Here is a 19,682-nt window from a genome sequence, read left to right as displayed (position 1 = left end):
TAATTACCTCATAAAGTGACAGTGGTCAGAATTGTAAAAATTGGCCCGGTCATTAACGTGCAAACCACCCGCGGGGCTTAAGGGGTTAACTTTTCCCTTTTTTTCATTCTGACCATTTTTCCTGGCGTCTGCGAGGCCGTTTATAGGGTAGCCGAGAATTATGCTGTAATCAGCTTTTAAATAGATCTTAGGTCCAATTTCCCTTCCCTTGTTCCCTTTTTTCCCTCCCCCCCCCCTTCTCATTTTTCATTTTTGTGTATCATGGGTACTGTGAAGGATGAGTAGTCCTCTTTACAAACCATTATGTACTTCTAATTGATTGATTTGTGTTTTTTATCCCAGATCAAAGACTTACTTATATCCACTACTTACCTGCTGCCTTGGCTACTTGGGGTGGAGTCTGATGACCTGGTTGACTCCTCCTTCCGAAGGGGATCGTGTTCCTAGAGCCTTCTGTGGAGATCCATGATAATGGACAATTAGAATCAAGAAACATTAGTTTGGAACCATCTACCAATGATATGCATGGACTATAATTATAGATGGCGCTGTGTCCCTTTAACAAGTGAATCTGAAACATATTGAATATTTTTGAAATTCGTGGCATTGTCCACGGAAATTTATGGCAATGGACAAATTAAGTAAGAAATATTTGGATTTTAATTATCCATCAATGATGAACATGGACTATAAAATTGGACGGTGCTGTCTTTTTAACAAGTGATATATATCCAACATGTCAATATATGATCTCAGGAGTGAGTTGGGGGGTCCCCAATTGGGAAGAACATGTTTTTTGTATATGACGGTTGACACTGATAGAAGGGTAGGCTTCTCCCCTTATTCTCCGTGATTGCGTGGCATAAAATCCTAGCACAATTAAATGTTTCTAATTGTTACACTTAGCCTCTCTTTGACTATAGACATATTAACACTTATTTACATATATTTGTTTTATTAATTTTCACTTATTCTTTGCTTTTTCACTATACATACATTATTTTCGTTATTTATACACTTTACATTCAACAAATACATATTTTCATTCATACATGATTTTTCTTTTTTAATTTACACTTTTACTTTCTTTTTCAACCCCCCCCCCATCCCCCTTCACATTTCACTTTATGGTAATCGATGCTCCTACAGCATCTATTTTCTGTCTTTACATTTGGTTTATTCTTTTCTTTTCTTCTTCCCTCCTTCCTTCCCCATTCCCCTCCCATTTTCCCTTGTCATTCCTTGATATGTATGCCATGTCCTACAGGTTCATGGTTTAGGAAGTGGGGATGGACCATTTTGAGGTTGCGCTCCATGTGGTCCGCATGCGTTTCACACATGCGTTCCACTGCTCTGCACAGCTAGGCTTTACTCCACGGGTCCGGTTCCTGTATAGTGGCGTGCGGCCCATGGGAGCTGTGCGCACACGCGTGTGACATCACCTATTGACTTCCGGGGATGCGCTACATGTGGACCGCGTGCGTTCCACACATGCGTTCCACTGCGTACCACCCGGAAGTCCCTTTTGCAAACAGGTGTAGTATACACATGTGCGATGAGCCATCAAAGCACCTTACAGCTGGCACATGATTGATGGGATAACTCCCTATGGACGGCTCCCCCGGACGCCTGGCCTATCATTAGATATCTTTGATCTTTTCTTACTTTCTTACCAATTTTTAATAGGTATATTGACTACTCCATGGCACTTTGCATAGTTGTAAGCAGTTGTTTACGGTCCAACTAATGCAATGAAATAATGCAGACTATTTTTTCTAAATATAAGCACTTAGCACTTTATGATCATAGATGTAAATGTCTGACTCCCTACCATTTAATTTAATTAGGGTATTGCATAATTTGCACTTTGTCAAATCTGTTTACATCTGTCTATAATACCGGTTCAAATATGCATCAAGTGAATAAGGTGGTTTAGTTTTCTGCTATACAATCATGATGAATGTGATATGACCAAGCTATATATTGCATCTCTCTTTTCTGGATGTCCCCTGTCATTTTTTTTTAAAAAAAAATTGTTTTTCTGATTTTTTATATGGATAATGAATAAAAAATATTGATTTTTAATTAGAATTTCTTGGACTAGGTGAATAAATATCAGCTAATATCTACGGATTTTAACCAAGATTATAACATTATAAACACTTGAATTACAATTCATACTAAATTCGATTACAATATGGGTCAATTTGGGTCTATGCCTTGGATTTCATCTGGATTGTAATACAATTTTCCATCTTGGACTATTACCATAGAATTACAATCCATCTTCAAGAACCAGATTATAAAAAGATCATAATCCTTTTTGTTTTCATCTTCCAATTGAAACAATCTTCAATATTTGCATTAGGTCAGCGAACTTCTATTCATACTTCACTCTGACTGAATGGAAACTTAAATCAAACTCCTTCCCCCCAGGTCGATGGAGAACATCTTGATCCCCGGCAAGTGTCCACATATATCATTAAGCTACTTTTAATGTACTATATGTGTCTTACTAATTTTTCTCTCTTTCTTTTTTCAGCAATTAATTCATAAGGAATAAGCTATAATTTTAACAAGTGTAAGTTACATGTAAAATTGAAAGACAGCTTTTTGTACACTTGCCTCTCTTTTCCATATTTTCAAAAGGAATTACCTTTTACTTCCCCTTCCTTCCCCCTAGCTTTCCTACCTCCCCTACTCTCCGCCAACCTTTAGGCTTATATTGTGTGTGCATTTCTCCCTTTAAAATGTTTTAAAATACCAATAAACATAATTGAACAAGAAAAAAGCCTTTACTTACAAAAATTGTAAGGTATTTTGAGTTTCCCAAAAGACATGTGGGAGTCTCCTCAAATGTGTGGAGGAAGGCGATGTGGTCAGATGAGGCCAAAATTGAACTTTCTTGCCACCAAAGTAAACGCTATGTCTGGTGCCAAACCAACACAACTCATCACCCCAAGAACACTATCCCCACAGTGAAACATGGTGGTGTTAGCATCATACTATGGGGATGTTTTTCGACAGCAGGGATAGGGGAAATTGTTCAAGTCCAGGAAAAGATGGATCCAGCGAAATACATGGATATTTTCTGAGCAAAACCTGTTTCAGTCTGTCAGTGATTTGAGACTGGGACAGTGGTTCACCTTCCAAAAAGACAATGATCCAAAGCATACTGCTAAAGCAACACTCGAGTGATTTAAGGGAAAAAGTGTAAGGCTGTGTGCCCACGATGCATTTTTTTTAAGCGTTTCCGCAGCGGCAAAAACGCTGCAGAAACGCATGGTAGAAGGCCAGCCATGGTCCCCAATGATAATTCGCATGTGCTCTGCACATGCTGTGGAAATTTCCGCTGCGGGTTATCATTGCGGAAAAAAACGCAGCACTACCAATTATTTTTTTTGCCGCCGTTGACTTGCATTGAAACGCACGGATTACGCATCACTGCATCTGTACATGCGGAATCCAAGCGTTTCAATGTGCGGATGGTACCCGGGTGTGGAGGACAGGAGACTCTCCTCCGGACCAGGGTACCATAGAACCTGTAAAAAAAAAGACTAAAATAAAAAATAAATATTATATTTACCTTCTGACGGCCCCCGCTGCGCTCATCCTCCCATGCCGGCAGTTCGCTATGGACTGAAGAACCTGCGCTGACGTCATAGTCATGTGATGGCAGGTCCTTCAGTGCAGTGTACCGCGAGCTGCCGGCAAGGGAGAACGGAGCGAAGCAAGACTTCGGGGGCCATCGGAAGGTAAGTATAGATTAATTTTTTTATTTTTAAACATTCTTTAAGGTCACACTATATAACACACATGGATTTATATAGTGTGACCAAGTTGTCAATCACTTTCCAAGTGATGCTAAAATCGCTTGAAAAGAACTTGTCAATCCGCATGCAGAAATGCATGTGAAGAACGCTTCACATCCGCATGTCCCTGGCAGGAAAAACGCATGTACAATCCGCATGAGTTTTTTCTGCCAGGGAGATGCAGAAACGCTCAGGAAAAATCCGGAGCATTTCTGCAACATGGGCACATAGCCTAAATGTTTTCTAGTGATAAAGCCCAGACTGTAATCCAATTGAGAATCTGTAGTCAGACTTGAAGATTGCTGTTCACCAGAGGAAATCATCTAACTTGAAGGAGATGGAGCAGTTTGGCCTTGAAGAATGGCCAAAAATCCCAGTGGCAAGAGGTAGAAAGCTCATAGAGACTTACCCAAAATTACCTTCAGCTGTAATTGCTGCGAAAGGAGCTTCTACTAAGTACTGACTTTAGACGGGTGAATAGTTATGCGCATTGAAGTTTTCAGGTATTTTGTCCTATTTGTTGTTTGCTTCACAACAAAAATAAAACCAAATGTTCAGAGCTGTAGGCATGTTCTTTACATGATCTCATGCAAAGCCTTTAAAAAACAATTAAATTCCAGGTTGTAAGGTAGAAAAACACAAAAACTGCGAAGGGGGTGAACACTTTTGCAAGCCACTGTATATCGGATTTTTATGGTTGGCTGCTGTCACACACTAAAAAAGTGTTCCCCAACTCCAATTTTTGCAAATTTATTAAAAAAGAAAAACTGAAATATCACATGGTCATAAGTGTTCAGACCCTTTGCTCAGACACTCTTATTTAAGTCACATGCTGTCCATTTCCTTGTGATCCTCCTTGAGATGGTTCTACTCCTTCATTGGATTCCAGCTGTGTTTAATTAAACTGATAGGACTTGATTTGGAAAGGTACACACAAGATCTTACAGCTCAAAGTACATGTCAGACCAAATGAGAATCCTGAGCTCAAAGAAACTGCCCAAGGAGCTCAGAGACAGAATTGAGGCAAGCATAGATCTGGCCAAGATTACAAAAGAATGTCTGCATTACTCAAGGTTCCTAAGAGCACAGTGGCCTCCATAATCCTTAAATGGAAGAAGTTTGAGACCACCAGAAGTCTTCCTAGACCTGGCCATCCAGCCAAACTGAGCAATCGTGGGAGAAGAGCCTTGGTGAGAGAGATAAAGAGGAACCCCAAGATCACTGTGGCTGAGCTTCAGAGATGCAGTAGGGAGATGGGAGAAAGTTCCACAAAGTCAACTATCATTGCAGCCCTCCACCAGTCACGCCTTTATGGCAGAATGGCCCGACGGAAACCTCTGCTCAGTGCAAGACATATTAAAGCCCGCATAAAGTTTGCTCAAAAACACATGAAGGACTCCTAGACTATGAGAAATAAGATTCTCTGGTCTGATGAGACAAAGATAGAACTTTTTGGTGGTAATTCTAAGTGGTATGTGTGCAGAAAACCAGGCACTACTCATCACCTGCCCAATACAATCCCAACTGTGAAACATGGTGGTGGCAGCATCATGCTATGGGGGTGTTTTTCAGCTGCAGGGACAGGATGATTGGTTGCAATTGAAGGAAACATGAATGCGGCCAAGTACAGAGATATTGTGGATGAAAACCTCTTCCAGAATGCTCTGTACCTAAGACTTGGCTGAAGGTTCACCTTCCAACAACACAATGGCCCTAAGCACACAGCTAAAATAACAAATGAGAGGCTTCAGAACAAATCTGTGACCATTCTTGACTGGCCGAGCCAGAGCCCTGACCTAAACCCAATTGAGCATCTCTGGAGAGACCTGAAAATGGCTGTCCACTAACGTTCACCATCCAACCTGACGGAACTGGAGAGGATCTGCAAGGAAGAATGGCAGAGGATCCCCAAATCCAGGTGTGAAAAACTTGTTGCATCATTCCCAAGAAGACTCATGGCTGTACCAGCTCAAAAGGGTCTTTCTACTCAATACTGAGCAAAGGGTCTGAATACTTATGACCATGTGATATTTCAGTTTTTCTTTTTTAATAAATTTGCAAACATTTCTGCATTTCTGTTTATGTTCAGTCAAGATGGGGTGCAGAGTGTACTTTAATGAGAAAAAAAAGAACTTTTTAGAATTTACCAAATGGCTACAATGAAACAAAGAGTGAAAAATTTAAAGGGGTCTGAATACTTTCTGTACCCACTGTACCTTTAATAAAACCTATAAAAATTTTGGAATAAAATATAAAGTCACATATTTCATTATACCATCTGAATTTTCGTAAAATGTCTTACCTCTATAATAGGTGCGGTCAGAAGGTCCGCTTGCACTGCAGATTTAAAAAAAAAAAAAACACATTACTACATGCTTGTAAGAAATAATAACTACAATAAAAAAGCTTCTTTCCTTGAAGGGAATTTGTCATGTGAAAAAACGAAATTAGCCTGCACATATGGGGATAATCTCTATGTTAATACTATTCTGAACCCGCCCACACTTAATCCCCTGCTGTTGGGAGGAAATGAACTTTATTTCTCCCAGCATCCATTGGGTTTCCATCTCGGGAGTGGCACAGGTGTAGGTTCAGTCACCACTCTGTGTATAGTGAGCCGTGGCGGTAACCACATCACTGGCACTGACTGAAAGCAGCTCAGCATTACTCAGTGCCGGGGATGCGGTTACAGCTGCCCTCTCTATACACAGAGCGGTGACTGAACCACGCCGGCACCATCCCGGTGACTGAACCCAGAACACTACCGGGAGGAATAAAGTTCATTTCCTCCTGAGAGCGGGGGTCTAAGTGCAGTGCAGGTTCAGGATGCTATTACTCTGCAGATTAACCCCATATCTGCAGATAAATAGCTTTTTTTCACGTCACAGGTTCCCTTTAAGGAGCAAAAAAAATATATTACATCAGGGGAGAACCTAGAAACACCAAGGTGCATTCTGATCATAGGGAAAACAACCACAAACCAATGTTCAAGAAGAAGCAAATAGAGGACAATATATCCGCATGCATTTAGCCGTGTGAGATGCCACCAGTAGCAGTGCAGGAAGGATTGTCAAATTTGGTGACAGATCCACTTTAACCATTCACATGCACAGACATGAACTAAGGAAATTTTACATGTAGAACTTTACGATATATGAAAAAAAGAGGATAGTCCCTTGCGTAATAAGTTACAAAGTGAAGAAAAAGTAACAGCATCGAAGGGGTTCCCTATAAAGGGATGCTCATGTACAGTACCAATAAAAAGTTTAACAACAACAGTTCACGCAATAATTTTCATTCATTTTATTGGAATGTGCTAATAGGTCCCTTCATAGGTCCCTCACGAACGATGACGTTACTCAGTTACTGATGTCATCGCTCGTGAGACATGACCAGGAGTGATCTGTGAAGTGTCGTTCTCAGAATGACGCACCAAAGGTTGCTGTACAGAATCGCGAGACGTCGTGGGAACCCCAATGGTTTACATCACAGCAGCAGGAATTATTATTAATAATAAATTGGTGAATGAGGGAATGTTTCTTGTTTTCATTTAGTTAACTCTCTTTTTATGTCTTTCAGGTTCCCATTTTTGGACTACTTCTAATTGGCTGGATTACGTCGGATCTTCATGTTGATGTTTTTGCTTTTTAATAAATTGGCGAGCAAGGTGTGTGGGAGTGTTTTTTAAAATAAACGATTTTTTACTGTGGTTTTTTTTTATGACTACTGGATTGGTAATGGGGGTGTCTGATAGACAACTCTCCATTAATAACCCTTAGGCTTGTTGCTCACTGACATTACAAAGCTGACATCCACCCCATAAACTATTACCCCAATTGCCACCGCACCAGGGCAATCGAGAAGAGTCGGCAAAGTGCCCAAATTGGCGCATCTCATGGATGCGTCAATTCTGGGGCGGCTGAGAGCTTTAATTTTTGGGCTGGGAAAGGGCCAATATCCATGGATCTTCCAAGCTTGATAATGTAAGCCCTGTCTCCTTTACCTAGGCTGGGTATCAAAAGTAGGGGGGACCCCGCGTCATTTTTTAAAATTATTTATGACATACATGTGTTTTTGGGTGCGTTGGCGAGGAGTAAATGCACTTTAACCCCTTTCTGACATTGTCAGTAATAGTACGTCCCTGCGCCCTGGTACTTATGGACCAGGTACCTACGATTACGCACAATGTGATCGCGCCCGCACAGAGGCTGTGCATTTCCGGGGCAAGCAGAGTTAAGAGCGCCCCTCTAACCTTGAATACCATGACAACATCTGGGTCACCAGGCATCAGGAAGATGGATAGAGCGTGTGCAATGCACGATTTATCTAACTTGTGCCAGTGCAGGGCTGACAGACTTCATAGCACAAGGATGCTACTGCATCCCTATGCTTTAAAGGCAATCAGGCTGCAAAAAATGAAAGTCCCCTAGTGCGACAAAGTGTAAAAGTGAAAAACAGTATCAGAAAGTGAAAAAAAATAGTAAAAATATAAAAAAAAAAAAGAATAAATCCAAAAAAAATTAAAATATTCTGTACCCATAAATAAATATTATTATGAAAAAAAAACAACTATTAGAAGAACACATATTTGGCATTGCGGTGCCCGGAAAGACCTGTCCTATAAAACTAAAAAACTAAAAATAAAATATAAAAAACTAATCAAAAAACTATGCTTTATCATCATACCGCCAAACAAAAAAAAGTGATTAAAAAGACGAATGTGGGGGCGTGGCCTGGCTATGGAGGAGTGAAGTTGCAGGGTTGTTTGCTCCCGTCCCTGGCCCAGCTTCGGGGCATGCCTACCACATCAAATCGAGCCAAAATACTGCCAATGCCGGCAAAAAAGAAACGGAACATAACACAGACCAGTGTGAGTACCCAGCGGGCATCTCCAACGAACATTACACGCTATCTGAGAAGCACTGCACCTGCTTCCCCTGCACAAGCGGGATCTAAGATGGCGTCGGCGGGCCCTGCACAGCGCTCCTCGGCTCCTGCATCGGAGGCTCTGAGCCCACGTGGTAAACGCTCCCCATCAAGATCAACAGACCGGACGATACCTCTCAGGCGTGGGAGAACACAGGAGGCCTCACCGTCGCAGCTACGGAGGACCCCCCCCAGTCCAAGATGGCGGACCCTGGTTTCGCGCCTCCGGGATTCAGGTGCGTGGTGGGGGATAGCTCCGTGCTCCAACCCTCGGACACTTCAGACTCGGCAGAGCTTACCTCTGCTGCGGGTCCGGACTTACAGAGACCCCAATGGTCCACTGATGACCAGAGATCCCCTGAGAGAGGCTCCTTTCCCACATTATTACGCTCTCCCTCTCCTGGCTGCTCAGAGGAGAGCCAACAGGATGATTTATCTCAGCATGAGGCAGTGTGGAGAGATCTCAAAGCTCGAATACGAGCTATCCCAACCAGGGAGGACATGGAGTCCTATTTGTCCAGACTGGAGTCCTCCTACAGAGCTGAAACTGCTGCCATTAGAGGGGACATGCAAGAGTTAACAGAAAAAGTGTCTGCTGCTGAGTCACACACAGCATCCATCGCCCAACAAGTTAAATCCCATGAACAAACTTTGTCCTCCCACTCATACCAACTGGAATATCTAACAGATTTGATAGACGATATTGAGAACAGAGAAAGGAGCAATAATATTAGGATTAGAGGACTTCCAGAGACAATTGAGCACAATAAATTGGATGAGACACTGCGCCATTTGTTCAACTCTATTCTGGGTCGGCCCTTAGAGAGTGAGTTGGAGTTAGACAGGGCCCATAGATCCCTGGGTCCCAGACCCTCTGACATGTCAAAACATCGAGATGTGATTTGCCGGGTTCATAAATACAAAATCAAAGAAAGCATCTTAATAAAGGCCAGAAAAATAGATTCTATTCTATATCAAGATCATCCTGTACAACTCATGTCTGATTTATCACGTCACTCACTTCAGAAGAGGAGGACATTAAGACCTCTATTAGAGGTTTTAAGACAGCAGAACATATTATATTCTTGGGGTTTCCCTTTCCGCCTACAAGTCCGCCATTCTGGGGTTTTACATGTGGTACGCTGCCCTGGAGACATCCCGGCTTTTGTTAAGGGCTTGGGGATCCCCCTCGTATCTATATCATCAGAGGACTGGCCAAGTCTCCCGGGAGGCCCCAAGTCGGATCTCAATCCACAATCACAAAAAGTGACAAGAAACAAAGCCAGAGAAGAATCTAGAAGAGAGATCAATAGGAAACACGTTTCGCATCCCCCAGATTGAAACATCTCTCACAAAAAGGACCTGTGGTCAATTCTCTAGCCCTCAGTGCTAGTCAAGCTGGTGAAAGACATTAGAATGTTATGTTCCTCTAAAATGTTGGTGAAAGACATTAGAATGTTATATTCCTCTAAAATGTTCTCAACGTAGAATATAGTTGATATTTTGAATACCTCACATATGTGACTGGAAATCAGTGACAAAACTAATTGTACTGTGTCAATGGTATTCAGTTCTTGGGAGGTACAGATATTATCTCATAAGGTTATGTGATATATTGATTTGAGATTTAATATAGTGATAAGCAGATGTTAATCTATGTCAGTTTTTGGCTGCCTTTATATCAAAGTTTTAGTACAAAAGGTTTGGCCTGTTGTTTGGGCTTGGGGGGGACGGCTCCTCGGTAGAAAGCCCATTCTCTCAAGGGGTTTACACACTGCTGGCAGGTGTAAAATAGACTCATCTCCCCTCATCAGATTGTTTTCTTTATTCTAATTTTATTTTTGTTCCCCTTTCCTCTTTCTCGTCCCTTTCTTTATATTTCCGTCTTCCATCTTACCCCACCCCCTTCCTCACCCTTGGTAATCATGTCATCTATTAAAGTAGGTTCATTGAATGTAAGAGGCTTTAATGTCCCACAGAAACGTTCTGAAATTTTATACTCTATGCACAAACAAAAAGTTCAGGTTCTTATGTTACAAGAGACGCATTTTAAAATGGGGCATGTGCCTGTTCTTGGTGATAGGTATTATTCTCGATGGTTTCACAGCACTAATCCGGATTCACGCTCTAAGGGTGTATCCATAGCCATACACAAATCGTTGGCTTACACTTTCATGGATTCCCTCATTGATGATAAAGGCAGATATGTGTTTTTAAAACTTAAAATAGCGGAATCAATATATACAATAGCAAATTGGTACCTCCCTAACAAAGATCAGATCCCCACGTGTAGGTCCTTTCTAACATCCCTCTCTGAATTTGCAGAAGGTATTCTGATTGCAGGTGGAGACTTTAACTTCACATGGAATCCCGCGCTAGATTCATCCTCAGGAAGGGGTGTTGTCCCTTCGAGAAGGCTCCGATCACTGAAGCGGGCCATCCACGCCCTCAGATTGACAGACGTTTGGCGAATCTTGAATCCTCAGGGTAAGGATTACACATATTTTTCTCCTGCGCATGGTTCATATAGTCGCATTGATTTCTTCCTGTTGAGTCATCACGCTCTTTCTTTAAACCCATCTGCCACAATAGGCGACATGTTGTGGTCTGATCATGCTCCAATTTTTCTATCCCTATCTATTCCTTCCTCTGTCCGACGCTCGTGGACATGGAAAATGAATGATCACCTTCTCAAGGATAGTATCTGTATGACAGAATTAAAAGATTCTGTTGATTCTTTTATGCAAATTCACAAAACAGATCAGACCTCAACTCCTCTGCAATGGGAAACTCTAAAATGTGTCATGAGAGGCGTGTTGATTAAACATGGTTCAAGACTCAAAAAAGAAAGAACACAGAGGGTGAATGACCTGTTGAGACAGATACACATATTGGAGACATCGCACAAACATACATTGTCACCTAATACACTTGCAGAACTATCAAAAAAAAGGAATGATCTTAAGATCTTGCTTGAGCAAAAGTATCTAAGACACAGGGAGCAAACTAAAAGTTTTTTTTATGAATCGTCGGATAAATGTGGACGGGCACTCTCAAGATTGCTTCATCCTCGTTCTGTGGCAACATACGTTCCATATATCAAGAAACAGAATGGGGAGGATGCCCATAACCCTACAGAAATTATCGAGATATTTCGCTCATACTATGAGAAGTTATAGAATATTAAAGGGCAATATTCTGATCTCTCTCCCAGTGACTTAACTGCCCGAATTAAAGAGTATATACAGGATACTTCTTTACCATCTTTAGATAGCCAGGTCTCTGGGGAACTGGAAAAAGACATCACGGAGGAGGAGGTCAATCTTGCTATTCAATCTACACCATCTGGTAAAAGTCCTGGCCCAGACGGATTTACCCCAGCATTCTATAAGTCCCTTAAAACTCAATTATCCCCTATTATGCATAAAACATTTAACTCACTAAATGATAAGACGTGCTTCGTCCCCCAATCATTGGAAGCCCATATTAGTATCCTTCCTAAACAGGGTAAAGATCTTACAAACACGGCTAATTATAGACCCATATCATTAATAAACGTAGACATTAAAATACTCTCCAAAATTCTAGCAGAAAGACTGGCCCCATTGTTACCCTCCCTTATAAACACAGATCAAGTAGGATTTATTCAGGGCCGAGGCAAGAGATAACACCATTAAGACTATGTTGCTAATCTCCAAAGCTAAAAGCAATTCCTACCTATGGGCCTTTTATCTGTTGATGCAGAGAAGGCCTTTGAAAGGGTTCATTGGCAATTTATGAAGGAAGCACAAAGCCAAATAGGCATTGGATCACAATTTTTACAGTTGATTTTCTCCTTGTATTCAGGTCCTACTGCCAGAGTTAGGGTTAATGGAACCCTGTCCTCACCCTTTAAGATACAAAATGGGACTAGACAGGGGTGCCCTCTGTCCCCCCTTCTGTACGTGATAGTGATGGAACACCTGGCCAACGCTATAAGGAAAAATAGTAGTATTCAAGGGGTTAAAATAGGTACAAGGACTTATAAGACAGCATTATATGCAGATGATCTCCTCCTCTATGTATCTCAACCTCAGACATCTCTTCCTTCATTAATGAAGGAGTTTGACAGATTTGGGTTCCTGAGTAATTTCAAAGTTAATTACTCAAAATCGGAGGCATTAAACGTGTCATTGCCACAGAGAGAGGTTAGACAGGTGATGGACAACTTCCCTTTTAAGTGGAAATCGGAGGCGATAAAATACCTGGGAGTGCTCGTTTCTTCTGATTCATCAAAAATGTATGCGCTAAACTACCAGTCTCTCTTGGACCGTACATGTAAAGATTTACTAAATTACAGTAAACTGAGAATGTCCTGGTTTGGCAAAATGAATGCCGTAAAAATGGATATACTTCCCCGTTTTTTATAGATTTTTCAAACTGTCCCTATCTCTCCCCCATGCAGCTTTTTCAGCAGATTACGTACAGTATTAACTAGGTTTGTGTGGGGTAAAGGTAGACCTAGGATAAGTATGCAGACTTTAAACCGCCCTAAAGCAGCTGGTGGAGCTGGATTTCCGAATTTTAAAACATACTTTCAAGCCTCTGCTTTGGGTCGCCTTCTAGACTGGCACTATAATTCTTTGACAAAGCAATGGGTCACTGTTGAGCAGGAGGGAGTAGTTGTTCCTTTGAAGCACCTTCCTTGGCTCTTCGCCTCAGATGTTTCCTCAATTGGAGGTTTATCTGAATTGACTAGGGGTACAAAAAAAATTTGGCATGCAATTATGAAAAAACACTTTTCCTCTAGTACAATCAGCCCTCTTATGCCATTATTCTCCAATCCCTCCTTCCCTCCTGGATATTTGAGGGATTCTTTCATGGGATGGAGAGCTAGGGAGGATGTTCGCCTTCTGCAGATATTCGAAAATGGTAGATTTCCGTCATTCAATACAATACAAGACAGGTATCCGTCTAGAAAACTCCAGTGGTTGGAATATCTACAGTTACAATCGTTTTTATCGTCTAGGGGGACAGTGCCCCTGTTCCAGTGTACACCATCTTCCTTTGAGAGACTGTTTTTGCAGGAATCTCCTCCCAATCATGTAATATCCATGCTTTATAATTGTCTGATAGGGGTAAATATCTCAGGAAAGCTTAATTTTCAACATAAGTGGGAACAGGAATTGGGACATATCATACCCTCGTCAGACTGGGAAAAAAGTTTCTTGTTTACACACAAAATGTCAGGTGCAAATTATGCGCAGGAGAAAAATTTCAAAATTATGGCAAGATGGTACCGGTATCCTGTGAAACTCCACTCCATGTTTCCGGCAACTTCAGACATGTGTTGGCGATGTGGAGTGGAAAAGGGATCTATGCTCCACATCTGGTGGGAATGTAGTCGGATCAAACCTCTGTGGGATAAAATATTCTCCAACTATAACCTAATTACTGGAAATAGGGTTGAGAACTGCCCTGAGATAGCCCTACTTTCCATTCTGCCTTCATCGATTAGATCCCAAAAAAAAGATATTTTAAGATTTTGTTTAACAGCAGCTCGTGCGGTGATTCCACGTTATTGGAGGTCACCTCAAATCCCCCCAATCTCAGAGTGGTACAATGAAATGGCTAATATCTGCAGAATGGAGGAGCTTTCTGCTGATTTCAATGATTGTGCGGATAAATTCATGAAGATCTGGAGCGTTTGGATCTTGTTTCAAGACTCGTCGGAGTTCCACGGGCTATTTGGGTAAAAACTGATGAATAGGCGAATTGGATCCGGATTGGTGCTGGAGATGATTAGTGAAATTAAAATGGAACCTTAGCTCAGACTCCCCTGCCCCGTTCCCATTCCTTAAACCCTTCTCTCCTTTCCTATCTTCACTTTCTTATTACTTCTTCTCCTGCTCCCCCCCCCTCCCCCTTTTTTTTTTTTTCTTTTCTCCCGTTTTGGTAGTGTTGATATTTGATATATGTTCTTGGTTCCATTGTTGGAACAGATAAAAGTAAGCTTATACTGCTGGATAAAGGTGCTTCAGTCTTATAAGAAAAATAGTACATATGTGAATATACAATGTTCTGACCGTCGAGACTGAGCACTGGCTTCTACTGATGTTGATTTTGTATGTTTATGTCTTTTCTTATTTCAATAAAAAGAGATTATACTAAAAAGACGAATGTAAATAAAAATAGTACCACTGAAAATGTCATCTTGTCCTGCAAAAAAATAAGCTGCCATACAGCTCCATCAGCCAAAAAATCTCGGGTATACAAAGAGAATTGCAGATGCTCGAGTGACATGCTCGAGTTTCCACCCCATATGTTTTGCGGCTGTTATACAGACAAAAAAAACTTGCAGGGATTGCCTGCCATGCACGAGCGATCCCCGCATGTTTTTCTTTTGGGTGTCTAACAACCGTGAAACATGAGGGGCGGGGGACTCGAGCATGTCACTCGTGCACCCGCAATACATGGTGCTTACCCGATGCAAACTCAAGTAGCAAGCACATGCGCTCAATACTAATGACAACTTATTCAATATGATGACCTAATGGGTATCAAATTCTGTGTCGTACCTCTGGGTTCAAAATGTTCACTATAACCCTTGATAAAATCCTTGAGGGGTCTAGTTTCTAAAATAGGGTCATTTGTGGGGGGTTTCCACTGTTTAGGCGCATCAGCGGCTCTCCAAACGTGACATGGCATACGCTCTCGATTCCAGCCAATTTTGCGTTCAAAAAGTCACACCGTGCTCCTTCCCTTCTGAACCCTACCGTGCGCTTAAACAGTGTATTTTCCCCATATATGGGGTATCGCTGTACTCAGGAGAAATTGCACAACAGTTTTTGGGGTCCATTTTCTCCTCTTACCCTTGTGAAAATAAAAACATTTGGGGCTAAAACATCATTTTTGTGGAAAAAGTGATTTTTTCATTTTCCTAAAAAGTGATTTCTTTATTTTTAAGAGTGCTCATCACGCATCAAGAGAAGTTCCTTGAGGGGTCTAGTTTCCAAAATGGGGTCACTTGTGGGGGGTTTCCACTGTTTAGGCACATCAGTGACTCTCCAAACCCGACATGGCATCCCCAAATTATTCAAGCAAATTTTACATTCAAAAAGTCAAATGGCGCTCCTTCCCTTCTGAGCCCTGCCGTGTGCCCAAACAGTGGTTTCCCCCCACATATGGGGTAACGGCTTCTTCAGGAGAAATGCACAACAAATGTAGTGGTTCATTTTTTCCTGTTGAAAACCCTTGTGAATGAAAATAAGAAAATTTGAGTCTAATATAACATTTTTGTGAAAAAAGAAAGGTAAAAATGTTCATTGTTTTCTTCCACATTCCAAAAAATCCTGTGAAGCACCTGGAAGGTTAATAAACTACTTGAATGTGGTTTTGAGCACCTTGAAGGTTGCAGTTTTTAGAATGGTGTCACTTTTGGGTATTTTCTGTCATTAAGGGCCCTCAAAGTCGCTGGTCAATTTTTAACCCATTTTAACCCATTTTTAAAAAATGTTGGTTCCAAAATTGTGCTGATGTAAAGTAGACATGTGGGAAATGTTATTTAGTGGGTGTGTCCAGATGAGGAGCTGAGCGGCCGCACATAGACCCAGCTCCGAGCTTCCACCGTCGAATAGCGGCTCACAGCGCAAAAAAAAGTAGAGGACTACCTTAATATCGTGCAGCACAAGCTCCGGTACACTTTGGGCGGCGATGGGGCGCACCACAAAGAGCAGAGATGTGGCACAGGGCAGGATCTCAGTCTTTGTGCCGACACCCTGTAAAATCCAAGATGGCTGCCGTAGAACTCATCATGCAGCCAGAGTCGGTGCAGAACGCTCCATGAGGTCTGATCCTCTGCTATCGGGTCAGACCTCACCTAATAAAGAGCGGTTATAGTCCGAGACCAGCACAGGAACATCACCCCCTGACAGAGGACCCATGTGGATCGCCATCCTGCAGCCCAGAGACCTCCAGACACCAAACAGCAAGTATCAAATGCACCTGACACATGGCACAGCTCTGCCCCCATTACAGAGACCACACTGAAGTCCCTTTTAGGGGATCTTAAACAGGGCATACACAGTGATATTACCTCCACCTTCACTGCATTACAGAAAGACATTGTGCACATTGGAGATAGAAAAGCACATATTAAGGAGAAGTTGGAGGAGTTCACTACTGCTCACAATAATCTGGTCGACGCTAATAATGAGGCAGATGAGGAGATTAATGCACGGAGATTAAAGTTGGTGGATATGGAGAACCGCTTCAGACGCAACAATCTACATTTTAGAGGGATACCGGAGAGTATTGCTGCAGACGCACTGAAGGAGTTCCTAACGGACTTTTTTACTGAATTAATCCTTGAAAAGTATCAGCGGAACCTTCTAATAGACAGGGCGCACAGGATCCCCAAACCCAAAAGTGCCCCCACCTCTGCACCCAGAGATGTAATTGCCCGGCTTCACTTTTTCCACTTTAAAGAAGCCATAACCAAAGACGCGGCGGGAAATCCAGAGCTTCCGGACAGGTTCAGGAGCATCATGATGTTCACTGATCTGTCTGCTGCCACCCTGAACAGGAGGTGCGAGTTTTCTACAGCGACCAAAATCCTGCAAGACAACGAGATCGTGTACAAGTGGGGCTACCCTGGAAGCTGATCATGACTAAGAAAGGAGTCACACATGTCCTGACATCTCCTCGGCAGGGAATGACTCTGATGCAGAAGTGGTCGCTGGCGACTGTGGCAGAAGGGACAAGTTCTCTAATAAAGAAGACGAAACCGCCGATGTTGAGGAAGGAGTGGATCTGAACAAGCAGCAAGCTTACTTTCCTAACCGTTGTACCCTCAATTTAGTTGCTCTGCCTAGATCTTTTATTATTTTTTTTTGAGCAGATCATACAACTATTTTTTCCAATACTCTGCGGTAGCACGAGAAAAATATTTTTTCATTCTCACTTCCCCTTGTTGTATACTGGATAGCACGGCATGTCCAGTAGGTTCACTTAGAACCGGACTCTATTCTTGGAACTGTTATAGTTATTTATATCTTTTGAGATTTGTATTTTGTTATTTCCCCATTCTTCCCTAACTGTCTAGTGGTGACATATAGATTTTCTCCGTATTTTGTATATGGTACTTCACATTTCCAATATCAATGTGAAAGGGTTAAATAGTCTGTTTAACCCCTTAATGACCTTGCGATTTTCCGTTTTAATTTTTTGCTCCCCTTCTTCCAAGAGCCATAACTTTTATATTTTTCGCTCAATATGGTCATGTGAGGGCTTATTTTTTGCGGGACAAGTTGTACTTTTGAACGACATCACTAGTTCTTACCATATCATGTACTAGAAAACGGGAAAAAAATTCCAAGTGCGGTGAAATAGCAAAACAAAATGTTTTTTTTTTTTACCACATTCACTGAATACTAAAACTGACCTGCTATTATTATTCTCTGTGTTATTACGAGTTCGTAGATACCACACTTGTATAGGTTCTTTTTATTTAAGTGGTGAAAAAAAAATCCAAAGTTTCCTTATAGAAAAAAGCCACGCCATTTCCGAGACCCTGGGCATCTCCATTTTTCGGAATCTAGGGCCAGGTGATGGCTTATTTTTTGCGCGTCGAGCTGACGTTTTTATTGATACTATTTTGGGTTAGATCGGCTTTGCTGCATACAGGAGATGAGCAGATCGCCTATATGCAGCAGAATTGTTCACTTGCTATGAGCATCAACCACTGGCCGGCGGCGCTCATAGCAATCAGGACATGACAACCACTGGGGTCTGCTGCAGACCGCGGGTTGTCATGCCAACCCATCGGTGACCCGCGATCATGTGATGGGAACACCGATGGGCGGGGCTAATGCCAAGATTGACAGCGACATTTAACTGGTTAACAGCTGGGGGTGGATCGCGATTCCACCCGCGGCTGTTGCGAGCACATGTCAGTTGTATAAATCACTGGTTCAGTGCAGGCTGAGCGCCGGGGCCCGTGCTGAACCGGGTATGATGACCTGGGGCGAACTAGTATGCCCCAGGTCATAAAGGGGTTAAAAGATCTCTACTATGGAGAGAGGCCCGACTGTGTGTTCAAGAAACTCACTTAAACAGTGTTGACGTACACAGGTTGCAGAACAGAAACTTCCCAATGTGTTTCACTCTCACGCAATTGGTAAAAAAGGGGAGTAGTAATAGTGATAAAAAACACCATCGCCTTCCAATTGATCAACAGCATTGTAGACAATGAAGGCAGATACATCATCTTAGTATGCAGAAGAAATAACAAAATTTACACGATCGCCTCCAAATATGCCCCTAATTCCAAGCAGATTTCATTTGTTAAGGAAACTTTAGCGGTAATAACAGATGCAAAAAAAAGAGCCCTGCTGGTGCGCAGGGATTTTAATATCACCCCATGCCAGGCATAGACAAATCTGTACATCCTCAAAAAAAGAAAAAGCTCGTTCTCTTTCTCAGACTCTCTTGGCGTAAGAACTCTACGATGTTTGGCGAGTTTTGCACACCTCCGTACGTGATTACACGTTCTATTCACATTCACACAAGGGCTACTCAAGAATCGACCTAATTCTTACAGATAAATGGTTATTACATGACATCCAAAAGCCACGATAGGTAACATCACATGGTCAGACCATGCCCATCTCGTAACACATTAAAGAGGGATACAACTACACGACATACTCCCCATGGAGAGTAAATAATTACCTAATCGCAACACATAAAATTAGGCCCCAACTGCAGGAGACCTTGAAAGAATATTTTATAATTAATAATACACTCAACGTGTCCGCATCAACAGTATGGTATGCTCATGAGGCTTATATTAGAGGAAAACTAATTCAAATAGCATCCCAAAACAAAAAAGAAAGAATATGCCAAATAGAGGAAATCAACCAAAACAAAGCCTCACTAGAAGAAATGCATAAAAACAGCCCCGTA

The sequence above is a fragment of the Phyllobates terribilis genome, unplaced genomic scaffold (assembly GCF_046119375.1).
Source record: "Phyllobates terribilis strain yellow unplaced genomic scaffold, ASM4611937v1 Scaffold_454__1_contigs__length_1458546, whole genome shotgun sequence".
NCBI lineage: Eukaryota > Metazoa > Chordata > Amphibia > Anura > Dendrobatidae > Phyllobates > Phyllobates terribilis.
The sequence above is the reverse complement of the archived record's forward strand: the minus strand, read 5'-3'. Positions refer to the sequence as shown.